The 5,114-nt window shown below is 43.8% G+C and overlaps 1 pseudogene; it reads right to left on the bottom strand.

The window, feature by feature from the left end:
* Positions 1-286: 286 nt before the first annotated feature.
* On the bottom strand, positions 287-1,360 carry LOC132682705 (small ribosomal subunit protein uS9 pseudogene; annotated as a pseudogene).
* Positions 1,361-5,114: the final 3,754 nt, after the last annotated feature.

Here is a 5,114-nt window from a genome sequence, read left to right as displayed (position 1 = left end):
TAACTCCAGGAGACCCAAAATGTCATTGTGTCCTACCAGTCAAGGGTAGGGAGTTATGGAGGTCATGTGACTAATGGAGGTTTAATTTAGATTTGACTCATAGTGGGCCCATTGGGTCCATGAACACATCCTGTGTTTATTTCCCTTGTTCTAGAATGCATAATTGGAATACATATACTTAGCAGCTGGCAGAATCCCCACACTGGTTCCATCATTGGTGGAATGGGGGCTATTAGGATGGGAAAGGCCAAGTAGAACTGTTCTTACTTAGGAAAACAGTAAATGAAAAGCAATACCAAGTACCTGGAGGGATTGCAGAGGTTAGTGCTACCATCAAGGACTTGAAAGATGCGGGGGTGGTGATTCCTTCTATAGCCCCATTTTACTCACCTATTTGACCTATTTGGAAGACAGATGGATCTTGGGGAATGGCAGTGGATTATGGATTATCATAAGCTTAACCAGGTGGTAACTCCAGTTGCAGCTGCTGTACCAGAGGTGTTTTCATTGCTTTAGTAACTCAACCCATCCCCTGGTACCTGGTGTATAGCTGTTAATCTGCCCATTGCTTTTTTCTCAATACCTGTTAGTAAAGATCACCAAAGCAGTTTGTTTTTGCCTGACAAGGCCAGCAATACACCTTCACTATCCTACCTCAAGGGTATATCAACTTTCCAGCCCTGTGTCATAATTTAGTTCACAGAGATTTGTTTTCCCCTGTGACAGTTGTTTGTTACAAAGTTGAACCCTGATTCTCATGATGGGCTTATCGGTAGGATTTCTGATAGTGAGCATGGCCACCAGGACTGCCAAACTTTCTGGATTCACAGTGCTGGGGATCACTTAGCAACAGGGTCTGGTGGTACTGGATGAGGATGTCTTTGATCTTCTTCTTGGAAGCCTCATCCATGTACTTCTGATAATAGGCCACTGAGGCTTTGGAGGTGGATTATGTAAATCCATCTGGGCCATGTAACCACCACCCTTCACTTGGACTCAGATGTCTACTCTGGCAAAGTGCACCTTTTCCAGAAGCAGAACAAGGTCCAGTAGCTTGTATTGCAGTGTGTGAGACTATATCATCTCCAGGGGCTGTCCATTCAACTTGATGAGACCATTGCTCCATTAGCAGTGCACCAGTGCTGTGGCCATCTTCTTGCATCTAAAGACCTGCATGGACAGTGTGGCTGTGAATGTAGAGAAGACCTCCTCACCGCTTAGTGCCACAACCAGGAAAGGAAGTTCATAGGGATCTTGACCACCTTTCTCTTCCACAAGATATTGCACTGGTCCATTACATTGATAACATGATGCTGATTGGATCTGGTGAACAAGAAGGAGCAACTACTCTAAATTTAGTGGTAAAATATGTATGTATTAGAGGGTGGTAAATAAATCTGATTAAAATTCAGGGGCCTTCTATCTCAGTGAAATTTCTAGGGGCCCAGTAGTACAGGGTCTGTTGAGATATCTTTTCCAAGGTGAAGGGTAAAATTGTTGCATCTGGCCTCTCCTACAACCATAATTGTGGCATAATGCCTAGCGGGCCTCTTTGTTTTTAAAAAAAAAATTTTTTTTTAACGTTTATTCATTTTTGAGACAGAGAGAGACACAGCATGAATGGGGGAAGGCCAGAGAGAGAGGGAGACACAGAATCTGAAACAGGCTTCAGGCTCTGAGCTGTCAGCACAGAGCCCGACATGGAGCTCGAACTCATGGACCGAGAGATCATGACCTGAGCTGAAGTCGGACGCCCAACTGACTGAGCCACCCAGGCACCTCCCTAGTGGGCCTCTTTGTATTTTGGAGGTAACATATTCTTCATAGAGTGTGTTACTCTAGCCCATTTACCAAGTGGCCCAAGAAGCTGCTAGTTATGAGTTGGGCCCAGATGAGAGACAGCTCTGCAACAGGTCCAGGCTGCTATGTGAGCCTCTCAGCTGCTTGGACCATATGCTTCAGCAGATCCAATGGGGCTTGCACTGTCAGTGGCAGGTAAGTATGCTGTTTGGAGCCTTGGGCATGCCCCTACAGGTGAATCGTTGCATAGGCCCTTAGGATTCTGTAGCAAAGCTCTGGCATCTTCAGCAGATAACTACATTCTTTTTGAGAAGGAGCTCTTGGCCTGCTCTGGGATTTAGTAGAGACAGAATGCTTAACCATGGGCAACAAAGTTACCATGTGACCTGAACTGTCAGTCATGAACTGGGCATCATTTGACACACCAAGCCATAAAGTTGGACACAACAGCACTCCATCGTGAAATGGAAGTAGCATATACATGTGATTGGGCCTGAGCAGGCCCTAACGTCACAAGTGAGTTATATGAGGAAGTAGCCCAAGTGTCCGTGATCCCCACTCTTGGAACATTGACTTCTCCCTTTTAGCCTGAACCTTTGGCCTTATGAGGAGTTTCCTGTGATCAGTTGACAGAGGAAGTGAAGACATGAGCCTGGTTTATAATTATGTAGGTACTATACAAAAATGGACAGCTGTGGCACTATTACTCCTCTCTGGGACATCCCTGATGGACAGTGGTGGAGGGAAACTCTCCCAGTGGGCAGAACTTTGAGCAATGTGCCTGGTGGTTCACTTTGCTTGGCAGGAGAAATGGCCAGATGTGCGATTATATGCTGATTTATGGGCTGTAGCCAATGGTTTGGCTGGATGGTCAGGGACTTGGAAGGAACATGATTGAAAAATTGGTGACAGGGGCATGTGGGTGGCTCAGTCGGTTAAGCACCTGACTTTGGTTCAGGTCATGATCTCACTATTTTGTGGGTTCAAGCCCCGCATCAGGCTCTCTGCTGTTAGCACGGAGCCTGCTTTGGATCCTCTCTCCCCCTCTGTCTCTGCCCCTCCCTTGCTTGTGCTCTCTCTCTCTCTTTCTCAAAAATAAATAAACTTTAAATAAAAAAAAAGAAAAATTGATGACAAAAAATTTGGGGGAAGAGCTCTGTGGTTAGATTCCTCTGAATGGACAAAAAACATGAAGATATTTGTGTCCCATTGAATGCTCAACAAAGGGTGCCTTTGGAAGAGGAGGATTTTTTTTTTTTTTTTTGAAGAGAAGGATTTTAATAATCAAGTTAATAGGATGATCCATTCTGTGGGTTCTGTTCTCTTTCCCCAGTCACTTCTGTCTTCACTCAATAGACTCATGTATGAGGTGGCCATGGTGGCAGGGATACAGGTTATGCATAGGCTCAATAACATGAGTTTCCACTCACCAAGTCCAGCCTTGCTGTGGCCACTGCTAGTGCCCAATTTTGCAGCAGAGATCAACATTGAGTCCCCAGATGGCACTATTCCCTGGGGTGGTTAGCTTGTGACCTGGTGGCAGGTTGATTATATTGGATCATTTTCATTATGAAAGGGGCAGAGCTTTTTTCTTACTGGAATAGACACTTATTCTGGATTTGGATTTGCCTTCCCTGTATACAGTGATTCTGCCAAAACCACCACCCATGGGCTTACAGAACACCTTATCTGCTATCATAATATTCCACACAGACAGAATTACTTCTGATCAAGGAACTTCACAGCAAAAGAAATGCCACAATGAACCCATGCTTATGTGGAATTCATTGATCTTACCATGTTTCCTACCATTTCAAAGCACATGGCTTGATGGAACTATAGAATGGTCTTTTAAAGACTCAGTTATGGTACCATCTAGATGGCAATACCTTTGCAAGGCTAGGACAGTGTTCTTCATAAGACTTTATGCTTTGAGTCAATATCCAGTATAAAGTAGTACCCTTCTTCCCATAGCCGAGGCTCACAGGTCCAAGAATCAAGAGATGGAAATGGCAGTGGCACCACTCATTATCACCTCTAGTGACCCACTTGCAAAATTTTTGGGCTTCCTGTTCTCATGACGTTATGCTCTGCTGGCCTAGAGGTCTTAGTTACAGCAGGAGGAAAGCCTCCACCAAGAGATAAAACAATGACTTGACCTGGAAGTTAAGCCTGCCACCTGGCTACTCTATAGTCCTCATGCCTCTGAATCAACAGGCAAAGAAAGGAGTTACTGTGATGCTGGGTGATTGATTTTGACTACCAGAGGAAATTACACTCCTACTCCACAGTGGAGGTAAGGAAATGTATGGAATATAGGAGATCCCTTAGGGTGTTTCCTATTGTTACCATGTGCTATGATTGAACTCAACGGAAAACCACAACAATCCAGTCCAGTCAGGACCACTAACAGTCCAGACCTTTTAGGAATGAGGGTTTGAGTCACCTCAGCAGGTAAAGAACAAGGCAAAGGAAATGGATAGCGGAAGAAGGTAGTTGTAAATACCAGCTATGACCACATGACCAGATACAGCAATGAGGAGTCTATCACAATTATTCCTCCTTATTGTTATGAATGTTTATAGGTGTGTGAATATATAAAAGAAATACCTTTAATCTTCCCTCTCTTATTCCTTTATCATGCAACATAAGATATACTGACCTTATATCATGTATATCAGTATTAAAATAATGTTTACCTTATATCCCATAGTATTTTAAGTTATGGGATATCAAAGAGAAGTAAACATTACTCAAGGACTTTATCTCTTCTGGGGAAAGAGTGTGGTTTTGTTTATATGCAGAATAGTTATATCATGTTGGATGGCATTATGACCTTTTATTATCTTTATTTGGAGATGAAGCATGTTTAAATTTTTTTTAATGTTTATTTATTTTGAGAGAAAGAGACAGAGAGAGGGAGAGCGTGAGCAGAGGAGGGGCGGAGAGAACGGGAGACACAGAATCTGAAGCAGGCTCCAGGTTCTGAGCTGTCAGCACAGAGCCTCACATGGGTCTTGAACTCACAAACCGTGAGATCATGACCTGAGCTGAAGTTGGATGCCCAATGGACTGAGCCATCCAGGCACCCCTGGAGATAAAGCATGTTTTAAGGAGAGGCATGTGAAAGCCAAATTGGCAAGGGGTGGACTTGTGATGGTTAATTTTGCATCAACTTGACTGGGCCATGGGATACCCAGACATGTGGAAAAACATTGTTCTGGGTGTGTTTGTGAAGATGTTTCTGGATGAGATTAACATTTGATTAACTGGTGCACTGAGTAAAGCAGATTGCCCTCTTCAAAGTATGTGAG

The sequence above is a fragment of the Panthera onca genome, chromosome C2 (genome assembly GCF_046562875.1).
Source record: "Panthera onca isolate mPanOnc1 chromosome C2, mPanOnc1 haplotype 2, whole genome shotgun sequence".
NCBI classification, from domain to species: Eukaryota; Metazoa; Chordata; class Mammalia; order Carnivora; family Felidae; genus Panthera; species Panthera onca.
The sequence above is the reverse complement of the archived record's forward strand: the minus strand, read 5'-3'. Positions and strand labels throughout refer to the sequence as shown.